Raw genomic sequence first — 16,256 nt, 5'->3', positions numbered from 1 at the left:
ATAAATCATTCTCTCTACTATTATTCTGACATTTCACATTTTTTAAATAAAGTGGTGATCCTAACTTACCTAAAACAGGGAGTTTTTACTAGGATTAAATGTCAGGAATTGTGAAAAACTGAGTTTCAATGTATTTGGCTAAGGTGTATGTCAACTTCAGACTTCAACTGTATCCTATATGCATTGCATCGTGACTAAGAACAGCCCTTAGCCGTGGTATATTGGCGATATACCACACCCCCCCAGGCCTTACTGCTTAAATATATATACCACCTTGTGTGACAAGCAGGTCCCCGCAGTGATCAGGTTAAAAGTAGTGCACAATATAGGGCACCATTTGGGATGCAACCATTGTTTTGGCCTCCATGGCCTGCTTCAGATAAAAAGATCAAACATTTCAAAAACAATGGACAGCATTGTCTATTGAAAAAGATAGGTCTAGTGGTTAATACTAACTTGCAATCCATTTATTTTTTTGCTTGGAGATTTCATAACATGCGTCAGAAGATAACTATGCAAGAACGGGGGGGTGCAGATATGTAGCTGATATAATGGTCAAAGGTACTGGCACATATCCAGGAAGCGCCAATAAAGGCTAGCTTAAAGATCTATCAAAGCTGGTCACACACACAATACCATTTTTGTATTGGTGTTATTTAGTTATAAAATATGTTATGAAAGTACATCTGTTGTCTTAACGCCCTACTACGACATTCATAAGCATAAAAAGTTTTGAACAATATCAGGAAGTCTTGAAATAGCCATGTTGAAAAGCTGAGTAGTTTTTTTGTACTGTAGTTTAGTGATTGAGCTATTAAATGCTGGGGCGACAAAGAGTTGCCACAGCCGTGACCTTAGAGAGGCCTCCTGCAGGGGACCAATCAGACTTTTAATCACAGACTGAAGAGAAGGTGGGAAAGAGGACAGCTCACATCTCAATGAACTGACAAAGACCGTCATTTCGACTCAAAAACACATGTTAGGCTGTCAAACATGTCCTCCACTCTCCAGCCTCCTCCAGTTATTCTGAGGGCATAAACTAACAAGAGGAAAGATGGAAACGGTCTCCCGTCATATGATGACCTCTCTCCAATAGGGCCTTGTTCGGGCAGATAATTAACTGAAGCCTACAGGAGTTAAACGAGAGAGCGGTCTAGTCCCTAAATAATGATCCTGAAGAAAAACAACGCTGGATGTTTTGATGAAGGCAATCAAAAGCGTAAAAAAACATTACGTTTTTAAAGTAATCACTGCAACGGCCAGCCTTCAAAACTAGATCATGGGGTTGCGTCATTTCATTTATTTTTGTTGTGGTTGTCACATCCCATTAACACTGAAAAAAAAGAACCATTGAATTTGACACATTTATTCCACCTACACAACCAGGCAAGCAAGAGTGGCTCTATAACACACATGTTGTTACGAAGAAATCAATATTCTCATGGACAACCCTGAGCCAGGCATGGCGGTGTGCGGAGCCGAGCGTTGGAAACAGGACTCCTGTTACAGATCCCTTTAAGACCAACCCTCCCAGTCTAACCAGTTGCAGGCGTATAAAAAGCACCACCCACCCAGCGACACCCTATCCAACCAAACACAGGCTTTGTTTAGGACATGCCCCACAATGATGCGTATTTCACACGATCACCTTATTCGGATGAGGCACCTCCCACCAAGTCATGATGCGTATTCTACACCCGTCGACCTATTCTGAACACAATGCAAAGAGGTAATTAAAATGTGGCTCTTCTTAGGTGGAGGCAGCCATCGCAGAGGCAGCACCAGTAAAACCTGAAATGGATCGACTTCCAGTACAGAGGAAAGAATGTAGATTGTGCTAAAAAAGGTTTAAATTAGGAAAACAGGCTAGTAATTTTGTCATAACACAATATACTATATTTACCATTGATGATGGTTAAGCATAAAGGTCTAATGTTGGTCGAATACATTACCAATCATAATCAAAATGCTAAATAGGGCCTAATGGTAAGAAATATTTATTTATATATCTATTTTACAACAAAACAATAATCTACCTATTGACAGAAGCATCAAATGGTTCTCCCTCACCTGGTCCAGTACCAGGTAAATCCAGCACTCTCCAGCTACTCGTATTGCAGCTGAAGGTCATAACCTTTATCTCTGCCATCCGTGGGAACCATCCACCAACTCACGTTAAACCCAGTCCTTGAATGCGATAAGGATTTCTCCTACATGCTGCAGTTAATGTGTCCGGATCAAAGTTCCCATAATGACTGCGTGTGTGTCCATGCATAGGCCTGTGTGTGATGTGTGTGTTTGTCAGAGCATGTGAGAGTAGTTCAGCTGTTGGAAGCTCATGGAGTGGTGCGCAATGCTTCATGTCCTTTCCTACAGCTCTGCTAAAAGAAAAGGTCCGCGCTAACGGAAAATAAAAAAAACTCCGCTCCATTCATTAAAATCGCAATTTAACCAGCACACATCTATTTTTTTTCTTCTGGATCTAGAAATTGTTTTTTAAGTATTGAAACCAAACCATATGGATTTGAATGAAAAGTATTTGAATAAACATGAAAAGGTGAATGTAAGAAGCGAAAATCATTTAAAGTAGGCTACATGTTGTATTAAAACGGCATATAAAAGAGTAAATAGGTCAGGACCCAGACAGGAAAACTAAGGAATGAAAATGAATTATTTTGGCTATATTATTTCAATTATTTCAAGGCTATAGCCTACAAAGACATACACTGTGAAGCATTTGCGAGTGTGACACAACAGGCTGGTAGGGACATAAAGCTCTCAGCATTTAAACATTGCGTTGTATTAAATCATTATAGTCTATAAATTGCACATATAGGCTGTGACTTACTTAGAATTAAATACAAATTAATGGAACATTTTCTTTTTTTGAAACACAAGTTTGGCAGGTCTGTGGTGTCAGGCTCATGTGATGGTGCCTGGAGAACTGGCCAGCAGTGGAGAACACCCTCTACACTTAGAGCCACTGGGGATGCTAAACACCCTTTTGGCCACTCTTACCAGGTTGGGCAGAGATGCAGAGTAGTTGATATTATTTTTCTATTATGATGAGGCCTAAAGGTTTTTAGGCACAATAACCCAATCAAAACAGAAAGCTCATTGAATGTGGGAATATGCCAGGCCTATGGGGCCAAAATCTATTATGGCCTATTGTAAAGATAACGAAAATTAACAAAACTTTTAATAGGTCTGATTTTTTTGTTTAGAAATAATTTGCTACAATGACACACTTCGTTATCTACCCACCGCATTCCTGTTATAGCATGTGCACATAGTAAGTACACACTCAAACTTTTGGGATAAGTGCATTTTCAGATTCCACAATGATTATTTAGTTGGACACTCCCTTTCTTGGCCCTCATCTTTATAAGTCACCTTGATTTAGCCCCCATGTTTTATTAGTTTATTTATGAAAATATTTAGCTAACATGACAGTAGATAAAGCAAGGGGCTAGAGCAGCACACAAGTAGACTAAAAATGCAAGCTGGGGTGGGGTGCTACTGGAGCGAAATTGGAGCGGGCGAGAAGGCCAAATCTCGCCCCACGCTCCAGTCAAATTGGAAACGCTCAGCTCCTCACTCTGCTCACATACTCTGTGTGTGCATGTCTACACACGCCTGTGTGTGTGTGTAGGTAAAATACTTTCCATCCATATTTGCCAAATGGTAGGAATGGTTAATTGTTTTATATTGAACAACGATTAGCATGACTGCGATTTCCCCCTACCATTTTTTCTTACGTTGTAGCCTCAAAACGTATTTTAAAATCAAATCTCAACTGATGGTGGGCACATACACATATTATTGTGGGTGTAGCAAAATGCTTGTCTTCCTAGCCCCAGCAGTGCAGTAGTATCTAACAATTAATCATCTGAGATGTTAATGTCGTGCCCACCATCAGTTGAGACACAGCATACTCTTGAATACAGGGTGGGTCTAAACTACCAAATATGCTAAAATTAAATCAAATCTGAGTTTATGCGTTTTTAGGTAATTGATGTTAAATGTTTTTAAAAAATGCAAATTTAATGAAAACACTTTTAAATTAAGCTCAACCATTGGGTGTCTTATGGTAGGGTGGGGTATGCAAAATGGGTCAACGTTGAGCACCTCTATCTCCTGAGTGTTTTACCATTCGGGTCCAAAAATGTACTTTCTGACCACTTCTGCCTAGGGCTGGGCAGTATACTGTATTTTACGATATACCGTTATTGATGCACAGACTGGTTTGGGTTTTTACTTTACCTTCTATAAAATGGTATTTGAATGTTTGGTTTTTTAAATGCGATACGCCATGTGTAACGTTGATTTTTATTGTTAACTTCACTAATCTCTCTCAGCTCTTTCAATGCTGCTTTCCACACAGGCCTAGCCCCGCCCTCTGTCACTCAAGGAGCACATTTGTTGTTCCTCAACATCGAGACACTAGCGTTCAGTCTGCATGGCCAATGCAGCGCATGCAACAGTGTTGATGACGATACGTTTTCACTTTGGTCCTTAATATAAATCCACTAGTGTTCTATAATTACACTAATAGTTTGTTTCTTACATCTGCAAACAGCTAGTTTGTCTTTTCTTAGCAAGTTGGGCCTAAATTTGGTTAGCTGCTAATGCTAATCGCTAACTAGCTAATAAAATGTACTGAGTCAGAGCAAACGTAACTAACTATACAGTCTGATAATACCAGTGATGGTGTAGGCCTAAATCAGCATGTTGTTTGTGCAACAGTATCAGCTAAATCAAAGAAGAATATGCAAAGCAAGAATATGTTAGCTACATGAAGTAGCTAAGAGAAAACATTCAATGTAGGCAACGATTATAGGGTCCCTTAAACACTTTGGTTCCTACCCGGTCACAATAACTAATCCCTGGAATTTTCATTTGTTGTCATGTCAATAAACTGTATTCCGAGTATAGGTCGACCGATTAGTCAGGGTAGATTTCAAGTTTTCATAACAAATCGGAAATCGGCATTTTTGGACGCCGATTTGGCCAACTTTTTATTTGTATTTTTTTTACACCGTTAGTTAACTAGGCGAGTCAGTTAAGAAAACACATTCCTATTTTCAATAAAGGCCTAGGTACAGTGGTTTAACTGCCTTGTTCAGGGGCAGAACGGCAGATTTTTACCTTGTCAGCTCGTGGATTCAATCTTGCAACCTTACAGTTAACTAGTCCAATGCTCTAACCACCTGCCTCATTGCACTCCACGTGGAGCCTGCCTGTTACGCGAATGCAGTAAGAAGCCAAGGTAAGTTGCTAGCTAGCATTAAACTTATCTTATAAAAAACAATCAATCAATCATTATCACTAGTTAACTAGACATGGTTGATGATATTACTAGTTTATCTAGCGTGTCCTGCGTTGCATATATTCGATGCGGTGCACATTCGCTGCAACGTGTACCTAACCATAAACATCAATGCCTTTCTTAAAATCAATACACAGAAGTATATATTTTTAAACCTGCATATTTAGCTAAAAGAAATCCAGGTTAGCAGGCAATATTAACCAGGTGAAATTGTGTCACTTCTCTTGCGTTCATTGCACGCAGAGTCAGGGTATATGCAACAGTTTGGGCCTCCTGGCTCGTTGCAAACTAATTTGCCAGAATTTTACATAATTATGACATAACACTGAAGGTTGTGCAATGTAACAGCAATATTTAGACTTATGGATGCCGTATTTCACTGAAAGAATAAACGTTTTGTTTTCGAAATGATACGTTTCCAGATTCTACCATATTAATGACCAAAGGCTCGTATTTGTGTGTTATTATGTTATAATTAAGTCTATGATTTGATATAACAGTCTGACTGAGCGGTGGTAGGCAGCAGCAGGCTCGTAAGCATTCATTCAAAAAGCACTTTCGTGCGTTTTGCCAGCAGCTCTTCAAGCATTGAGCCGCTTATGACTTCAAGCCTATCAACTCCCGAGATTAGGCTGGTGTAACCGATGTAAAATGGCTAGCTAGTTAGCGGGGTGCATGCTAATAGCGTTTCAAACGTCACTCGCTCTGAGACTTGGAGTAGTTGTTCCCCTTGCTCTGCATGGGCCGCGGCTTTTGTGGAGCAATGGGTAACGATGCTTCGAGGGTGGCTGTTGTCGATGTGTTCCTGGTTCGAGCCCAGGTAGGGGCGAGGAGAGGGACGGAAGCTATACTGTTACACTGGCAATACTAAAGGGCCTATAAGAACATCCAATGGTGAAAGGTATATATATATACAAATGGTATAAAGAGAAATAGTACTACAACCTAAAACTTCTTACCTGGGAATATTGAAGACTCATGTTAAAAGGAACCACCAGCTTTCATATGTTCAAGCTTTTTTTTTTACATGGCACATATTGCACTTTTACTTTCTTCTCCAACACTTTGTTTTTGCATTATTTAAACTAAATTGAACATGGTTCATTATTTATTTGAGGCTAAATTGATCTTATTGATGTATTATATATATTAAGTTAAAATAAGTGTTCATTCAGTATTGTTGTAATTGTCATTATTACCCAAATGTTTTTTTTATTTTTTTAAATCACACAAGAAAAATCGGCATCGGCTATTTTTGGTCCTCCAATAATCGGTATCGGCGTTGAAAACTCATAATCGGTCGACCTCTAACTCCAAGTGCCCACTACTATATTCTAACTACAGAATTAGAATTTCCACAATTCCAACAGTTCACCCAAGTCACAAGTCAAATCGCAATTGTAACATTGGGTTAAAAATAAAGCCTAAATTGTTTGTGCAGCACCATGTGGCAGTGTGGAAACGATCTCAAATGAGTGGCAGGAAATGCATAAATTTATTTTTGGTTTAATTGAACAGTATAAAACCATAATATCACTTTGAACGTATGTGTTGCTATCCTTGGGCCACACAATACTCAGAAAGCAAATTTAGAACTTGTATTATTCAAAAATATAAAATACTATCATTTACCATCCAATTTTTTTCATACCATGGCCATATTTTGGCCATATTTACCATGGGCAAATACCTAGGCCTATATACATTTTCGTTCAAATCAAAAGGGGTGGGGTCAAAAATGTTTTTTTTTTCTTTTTTTCCCACCTTTATTTAACCAGGTAGGCTAGTTGAGAACAAGTTCTCATTTGCAACTGCGACCTGGCCAAGATAAAGCATAGCAGTGTGAACAGACAGAGTTACACATGGAGTAAACAATTAACAAGTCAATAACACAGTAGAAAAAAAGGAGAGTCTATATACATTGTATTGTGTGCAAAAGGCATGAGGAGGTAGGCGAATAATTACAATTTTGCAGATTAACACTGGAGTGATAAATGATCCGATGGTCATGTACAGGTAGAGATATTGGTGTGCAAAAGAGCAGAAAAGTAAATAAATAAAAATAAACAGTATGGGGATGAGGTAGGTAAAAATGGGTGGGCTATTTACCGATAGACTATGTACAGCTGCAGCGATCGGTTAGCTGCTCAGATAGTAGATGTTTGAAGTTGGTGAGGGAGATAAGTCTCCAACTTCAGCGATTTTTGCAATTCGTTCCAGTACAGGCAGCAGAGAACTGGAACGAAAGGCGGCCAAATGAGGTGTTGGCAAAGTGATTGAAATCATACGGAATGACCCAGAGAGGAAGAGAAGCATGTGCGCCTTGCACTTTTAATTGGGCCATTAGGCCATCAGGGAGCACAGGCCACAGCACACTGAACTTTAGACTATAGGTCGGGTTCAACCCGTGGGTATACTCACTCCTCTCCTCATACACGGTACAGCGCACCTGGTTTTGTAAACACTATGCCAGTGGTTTCTGCCTTTGAAGTCTCTTAATCGTTCAGGTTCCTCCATGAGAAGGGAAAAAAGCTTAAATACACCATAGTAAACGGGGGAAAACAATTGGGTCTGAAAATAATTCAGAGTTTCCTCTGTTCCTCTTATCTCAAAGGTTGAGATTTCAGCCAGCTGTCCCAGGTACTCCCAGCTGGGGCAATTAGTTGACTGTAGGGTTTTAAAAACACACAAAAACAAAAGCCAGTGTCTGAATAGGCTAGAGAGAAGTAAAACTGAGGAACCAGCAAACCTATGGTGTGTTTCTGTGCTCCCCAATTCACCCAATGATACATGATGCATATGGTTCCACTTCCAGACTGGTTTGGTGGCTTCAGCACAGAATGGGGGCCAGTGTGTCAGTCAAGCCACTCCCTGCAGAGCCTACCAATTGGTCAGGCTTCCTCTCAAACCTGTCCTGACCTCTAGGGTCTGGGGGGGTAAAACACTTTGGCCTTTAACATCCTACTAGGCCATGACAAGTCCAGGCAGGAGTCTGGTAAATTAGTCCATTGCCTTTGTTCTTAGCCCATATTTTAGCCCATCTTTTTCCCCCTCCCCTTTTAAAATCAATGTTTATTTGTGGATTTAAGTCATTTTCACCTCTGGTTTCTCTTCAGGTCATGTACATTGTTTGCCTTTTTCTTCCCTTGTTGAGTGGGGTTGATATATTTTTCCTGCTTCTCCCACCTGGCTGGCTGGTCTATGTTTCTCTTATGTGAGGTGGAGGGGAAAAAAATAAAACATTTGGTAAAAGATTTTCAGGAATGGAGCATTCTGGGAGGAGAGTTTGAACAAAGGGATTGTTTCAGGTGTGTTCTGAGCTAGTTTAAGTTCAGAGGGAGGCACGGCCCCTTGGTTTGAGATGGGGGAAGAGATGGATTGAGGTGGAGGGAGGGGGATGTTGGCTTGAGGGCATGAAACTGGAGGGTGCGTGCATCGGAGTGTACTTGGCCTTGGCAGACTAGGCTTGAACTATCAAAAACAACCAGCAAAGACGTCGTTTTAGTGAGCCAAATGTCACCCTTCAGCTCTTTCTCCAGTCAGTATTCCAGGAAAGAGACTAGTGTTTCCATATAAGCAGCAGCTCAAGTATATGCCAAAGCAAGGTGTACAATACCTGCTACCCAAAACACACATGAAAACAACTGCTTCTACAGAAACCCAAAAGAGCAAATAATTTAGATGTATGAATAAAGCTGTGATTGCTCAGACTGATTTCAAGTGTGCCTGACTGGAACAGATTATTCATCATGAGCTGAAGTCTTCAGCTCAGAAGCCAGACATTAACCGTCTGAGGGGGCCTGAACAATACCAAGTAATAACAGCAGTAATACCAATAGGCTCTGCTTTTATCTCTCCAAGTCAATCGTCTGACAGGATAAAATCCCAAACCCAGTGCACCTATGAAAACACGCTGTAGATCTGTACATATAGATTTGCATAATCATCAGAAATAGGCCTGCATTTTGGCCTAACCGGAGAAACAGATGTTGCTTTATGCACATTATGGTCTGTAGCCTACAGCAGTAACCATCCATACCTCTAAAGGTTGTTTCCTGGTAACTCTGCTTCTATATTGATTGGTTAGATGCAAAATTAGGACAGAAGGATCTAGAATATAGGCTGAGGAAATTGCTATATGCTCTAAGTGGCTAGGAGCTAGGATAGCCTAAAATCGAGGCCAAAAATGTATACACATACCTTTTTAATAACTTACAATAGGACTATTTCTGTCCACAATAGGGTGTTACGTAACGCAACATTTCCTGCTTAAAATGCAACCAGCAAACCACAATATTTTCATACTTTCGGTTGGCACTGGCAGTATCTAACATTTGCAACAATGAGCCAATTTTCTTGTATTGGAATGCCCTGGAAAACTGATTAAAGTGGGGAACCGTTATCATTTCTGGGAAGGACAAAAGCTGAGTAAGTGGCTTGAATCAATGCTGTTTTCCATTCAAGTTATTGAGTACCCTCCCCCGAGTCAACCAACGGCTACCAAATTCATAAACTAGATACTTGTTGTGTTAGCCTCCTCCTACGGTTGCTCCAATACCACACACACACACACGTCTCGAAGACAACTGATAGGATTCCACCCAGATCTAAAGGGTCAATGGAGGGGGGGGGGGGGGGGGGGGGTTCTTTGTCAATTGTGTGGCGTATAAAAACAAATAAGAGTGAAAACAGGCAGTGAAAGCACTCACACTTTAAGCAGCATATTCTCCCAGTCCTACACCATATCAAACAGGCTAGGGAGGGGCCATGTAATCCGAGAGAACAGCTCTCCATTAAATTGGCTATAACATGGAGCCAGGCCTGAGCTAGCAGTGCCATCGGTCCAATGCAGCAGCAGGCGAGGTGCTCATCACCCTCTATTCATAAAACCTCTGACTCCAACACATGGGCTGCAATGGGGACAGGGTCGTGGGGGAGGTCACCCTGTCTGGCCAATATGTGCAATCAGTAGGCTTCTCTCTCTCTACACTAGTCCTGTTTATGTGTATTTAACCCCCTGAAACCATTTCCCAAAAAGCACATGTCAGCCAGACCCTGATCTCTTTAAATTCAGTCAATGGATTTGCAAACTGCAGAGGCCCCAGTACAGCAGCAGAGCACAACAGTCAAGGCCTCACTTGCTCAGCTACACCAAGAGTGTACTGTAGTGTACCCACCCATAATGACAGCAAACAACCAGGAAGATAAACTTCCCCCTCCCCACAAGATGAACATTACTGAGATGATCAGACCTTGGAGGAAGTTCACACATCATAAAATGACAGCATTGTAGTGCTGAGATCACATATGATGCAAGGATATGCAACACATTATATAACAGAAAACTACAGATGTGTAACACACTAACCAGGGGTTGAGCAGGTTAGTGTGCAATTAAAGGGATTCACATGAACACGGTTCCTGGTTGATAAATGGATGGGACAAAATTACAATATCTGCACTGACGTTAGACAGTATACAAGCACATAGGAGACGGTTGAGATCAACACATCAAGGTTTTGCCATGCCATGATATTGAATACAATGATAATGTTCCTTGTTTTTTTCAGGCGGCCTTGTGTATATCGCTAAGTCACAAGTGAGGCTAAATTGACATGTTACAATTATTTGGCAAACTAGCTTGGTTGGTTCTGCTAAAGGAAATAATTTTTATGAAACAATTAGTGGAAAACGTGGCGCCTGCAACTGCCAATGGCTGCGCCATTATGTAAACCTCGCCATAAATTACTCAATTGGAAATGTATCCAACATTATAATGTGATCTATGTGACAATTAATTTTCTAGGTTAACGTTTAAGGGTTGCGAAAATGGTTCCCCTCTCGCACGATTGCGATCATTCGATAGAATTGCTCGGGTGTGTATATTACGCACGATTAAGTTTAGAATGCGGTGGCGCAGAGATGCATTAGATCGTGGGAAATACAGCAAGCTTGCAAACTACGTTTTTAAACGGCCTAAATACATTTATACAAGTATGTTAGTGGACTGACTAGGGGTAATTTGGATACTCAAATCAAGCGCTTCGGCGAATAAGGCTCGACATTGACACAATTGTAGCTGGTAACGTTACAGTTAAATGTTGATATCAATGTTTTACGATTGTCTGGTCAACTGTATTTTCCCTCGCACTCTCCCATAATTTAAGAATGTCATGGCTCATGTTCACTGGCTAGCTGAAGATTACTATAATGGTGTACCCTTGGCAGCAGATCGTTCAGCTACAGCGAATGCAGTAAGAGTAATAAACCTAACGTTACCTATACTGTCTGTAGCTAGAACTTGGATTTGAAAGGAAGGTAGGTAGCTATGGACCCAGCTATGCAACATAAAAAAATAAATAATCACAAAATAATGGTTGAGCATTACTATAAATGCGAGATGGCCGGCATGCAGGTTACCAAACAAGTTAAATGCTAAATGATGTTGCAACATTTCAAAGTTATTTTTTTACTACGGAGTTAAAAGTAACAAAGAAAAAGGAGGAACCTACCACGTGACGAGGAGCCGATCCGGTTAAATTTTTAGAAACAAATCCCGCACTTTGATAGTAATTTCATCAAGGAAACAAAATATGTTGAAAAACAAATAATTCGAGAATGCCTCTTCACAAAATCCGTCTCGTGCGATCCAAATTGGGTAACCCCGTGTTACTCCCGAAATCACGAAATGGGCGAAACAACGAGTACTTGAGGAACCGAGTCAGCTTGCTCTCTTCTCTCTCCCTCTGCAATTATTAATGTTCAATCGAGTTTATTTCAAATGCGGTTGAATTGGTCTTGTTTCCCAACGCCATTTATCGATGATTTGTTATGTATTTTCCACGGCAATCCGTTTTTATTGTTGCCGTTTTAGGGAGAGCGTCACACAGAAAATGGCGGCTCGCTCCTCTCCCTCGGATTTCAAGTCTGACAAACAGAATCCGAGAGCAAAGCCGCGGCGGGAGACATTCCTCATACTCGCCACTAGTGGAACTTCAGCCTGTCTCCGCTAGAGGGAGCCAAAGTCAAGCGTTCCATTTTCTAAATGACTGAAACTGGGTTGCTGTGTCTTCCATCATGGCTCAATTAAATCGTGACTTGCAGTTATTACATGTCACGCAAGAGCCGGAATGGATCCAGTTTCATTATAACCCTAAATCAAAACGTGGTTCTTAAGGATTGGAGAAAGTGAATGGTTATGGGTTCATAACCAGGACAAGGACACATGGTTAGTTATAAATATCTATGATACAACCCTGCAATGTTATGATAGCATTCCTCAATGGGAAACGTTTCGTTCTGTTTGGTTCTAAAACAGTAAACTGCTTCGGTTGCAAGACACAATGAATAAACCCCTGAACTGTGTCCCTGCCTTCTCAACAAAAACCAATATAAAAAAAAATAAAAATACACTCCCCCTGGCCCTGTACCATTTTTGTGTGCAGATCTGAAGGTAACAGATAGGCAATGCGTGTAACTGTAACCAATAGAGCAATAGTAATGGCGTCTTTTTGTAAGCACTAACTCTGCCATGGTTCGTTGGACAAAGCCTATGAGTTTTGTAGGGGTTTTGGATAAATGCAGAAATGGGGTATGTGGTTAACACAGGCTTAGATCTTATACGTTTTGTTCTGTGAGAATCTTTATCAGCTAACGTCACTTTTTGTGAATTTTGAAGCATTTTTTTTTTTTTTTAAACACAAAATGCTTCCTAATTCATAAAGGTCATGTTAACTGACTGGTATTATCTCATAGAACAAATCTTATAAGATCTTCTAAGCCTGTGTTAACCTCAGACATTATTTTCAGCGTTTATCCCAAAACTTTGTTCTTTCCAAATAGGAATGGCTGAATGAACCAGAGGTTACTCATTTATGTTTTTTTGGACTTCAAGCTGGCGAGCTCTATATAGGCAAAGGATGGTCCTGTAACTTCTAGGGTAATCTAATTGCAATCCTTCACTATATTACTTACAAATCCAGATGGAGCCATGACTACTTTCATTAGGCAAACATAAAACTGCTTACAGTTTCAGATGACAATAAACATCTATATGGATGTCATATGATATTCCACCTGTTCTGTATTCTGCAACTGTCCACTCTACTAATGTACTATTCCGCCATCTAGTGTCAGCATATGACTCCCGCACAGTTTTTCTGTAACAGTCTTTAGGTTGCTATGCCAGACAGTGACACAATATTGTAGTGATACATAATTTCAAATTATAGTTAAATGTAACCATAGTCATTTAAGGAACAATGCACTTTGGCAATCTGTCCAAAATTATTAAAACCAAGCACTGTGCCTGTAATAACTCTATGCATGATGATGACACATGATCAATACTGTATCATGTAACACATGTGTTGTGTATACATACCTTGCAATAGAAAAGTTCACCTCCAACCAAATCCATCCTTAGGGTAAAAATATCCACTGTCTTCCAGGTACAGTGCATTCAGAAAGTATTCAGATTCCTTCACGTTTTCCACATTTTGTTGCGTTACAGCCTTATTCTAAAATGGATTAAATAGTTTTTTCACCCTCATCAATCTACACACAATAATCCATAATGACAAAGCAAAAACAGGTTTTTAGAAACCCTATTCTTTTTTTAATACATTTGAAAACATTTCTAAAAACCTGTTTTCACTTCATCATTATGGGATATTGTGTGTAGATTGATTTTTTTTTTTTGTTTGTTTTTTGAGGGGGGGGAATTATTTAATACATTTTATAACAGGGCTGTAACGTAACAAAAGGTGGGAAAAGTGAAGGAGTCTGAATACTTTTCGAATGCACTGTAACTTCCACAAGGTAATTCCTCCACTTCTTTGTCCAAGGTACCTGTACATACAAAGAAACTGCATTATAAATCAATAATATATAATAATATATCTATAAATCATGACTGACATAGGCCAACTTGGCATGGCCACTACAAAGAATGTCGAAAAACACTATTTGTACAGAACATTATGTGAATGATTTTTGTTGTTCTGAGTTTATATGACAATCATATTATATTTATAGAATGACCTGGCATTGTGCCATATTAAAAAATTATTCTGCAAGTTATCTTGTTGAATTTTGGTGAATATTTACGTGCAGCTACAGTAACACTAGACTAGGACATAATCTTCCACAGTCTTCTAAATCAAGAATAAAAAGTGTATTCATTTGAGACTCAATACTATTTTAGCTTGACTGATTTTGTGGAAACGGGCTGTAGCCCATAATCAAATATGTTGGCTAGCTAATAGCTAGCGAACTCCACGGCCCTTGTCTAAGTAAGTTAGCTAGCTGGCGCATCTAGCATAGCTTGCTAGCAATCCCTGCGCTAAAATCTATTACTAACTTATAAACGTAGCTAAACATACACAATATCATGCACTGTGACTTACTGTGCAAAATTCTACTGTAAATATCACAGTGTTATCACAATTATTATTTACTATATAGTGTATATAATTTTGCAAGTGTGTGTGCCTACTGTACGACACCCGAAGAACGATGGCTAGCTAACGTTAGATACACTATTTGGCCTGTTGACTGCAACCCCACAGTAACGTTAGCAGTTTTACCTCAGCATTTCAAACTTGATCATCAAATAAATCAATAACATATAAAATAACACACTTAAATCCCATATCTATTCATTTTATCTTCTAACATAATCCATTTTGTAAAATTACGTGAGATAAACTCAGTTTTAACATGACAGAGTGAAGAATTCATGTTCACTTACCTGCACAAGTCAACCAGTCTTGAACCGGAATTACCCGCCTGCCTAGCACTGTGATTCGTCAACTTGGTTATGCAGCGATGGCGATTGGCTTATATCTTCTAGTCTGCACGGATGGGCGTCCAGCTGAAAGTAAATAATATGGAAGTTTACCAGTTGTTGTCATTAATATACAAGCTCAAAAACAGTGCAATACTTTAAAATAAAATAATTTGGTTAAACTAAATACTTAGCCAATTACTCTTCAACGTCAATTTCACCAAATTATCCCGGTCTCCACCAAATCATTTGCCACAAATTACTTTGTATTTAGTCTCCACATTTCAACCCTTAATTGGCTAAACGGAGCATAATTTGTACCTAGTAATAGCCACTGAGAACAGTCGAAGCTGTTAATTTGCTTTTTCAGCAACCTAATACGGTGTTAGATGTGTTGACAAGCTGATGCTGGGTCACAACAATTGGATCACTGTCATTTGAAGGGGATTTTCTTCAGGCTGCTGTAGTGTGTAATATTACATTGCTGGACTAAAGTTGCATTATACAGAGATAATGGTGCTAGCCTAGGTGGTTGTATGTGGAGTGGCTCAGTTGTTGAGGACCTGAAACCGACTAGGTGTATTGTCAGTTAATGTCATGCCCCACTTGCAGTGGTCTTTCTGTCTTTCTACATGATAAGACTAACCTTAAAATAACCTCCATATACTGGCTCCAAGTTCCTGCTTGCATCAGATGCAATGTCCTGCTATGGAAGTGAGGGCAAGGATACGTCAGATGCAATGTCCTGGTATGCCAGTGAGGGCAAGGATACAGCAGATGCTCATCCCAGTTCTTCTCTGATCCAGGTCCTCAATTGTGAAAATATCTTCCCACTGTTGTCAGAACCACTGAGTTATCTTCATCCCCTGTCCTGAAACAATACTGGTTTCCCCCCACTTAGAAATCATGAACTAATCGGTGTTCTCAATGCAATTAATTGAGCCTTGTGATATACATCCATACTTAATTTAAACTAGGCTATAAACTGTTGTTCAGTTCCCCAATCATTGTCCAATTTACTCTGATCAGCATCTACTAAGATACATTGTCTTATCGGGTGTTTGTCAGCAGACGCAGCCAACAAGTCTTACATTTATTGACATCACATTTTGGGGGAGCACAAGGCAGTCAAATAGAGGA

The 16,256-nt window shown here is 39.8% G+C and overlaps 1 protein-coding gene across 4 annotated transcripts in view; it reads right to left on the bottom strand.

The window, feature by feature from the left end:
* The window catches only part of LOC139421066 (KAT8 regulatory NSL complex subunit 1-like), an 84,800-nt gene extending 69,699 nt beyond the window's left edge, over positions 1-15,101 (bottom strand). For 2 of the 4 annotated variants that reach the window (XM_071171569.1, XM_071171571.1), the window contains exons 1-2: positions 15,081-15,101; positions 13,713-14,179 (exon numbers count right to left, since the gene is read on the bottom strand). The gene's annotated coding sequence lies outside the window, so the exon portion shown is untranslated. Of the gene's footprint in view, positions 1-11,841; positions 12,279-13,712; positions 14,180-15,080 lie in introns of those variants that run through there. The other 2 variants (XM_071171570.1, XM_071171568.1) reach the window with 2 other exon arrangements.
* Between the last annotated feature and the right edge of the window lie 1,155 nt (positions 15,102-16,256).

This window comes from Oncorhynchus clarkii, chromosome 12, assembly GCF_045791955.1.
Source record: "Oncorhynchus clarkii lewisi isolate Uvic-CL-2024 chromosome 12, UVic_Ocla_1.0, whole genome shotgun sequence".
Lineage (NCBI taxonomy): Eukaryota > Metazoa > Chordata > Actinopteri > Salmoniformes > Salmonidae > Oncorhynchus > Oncorhynchus clarkii.
Note: the sequence above shows the minus strand (reverse complement) of the source record. Positions and strands in the feature narration are given on the sequence as shown.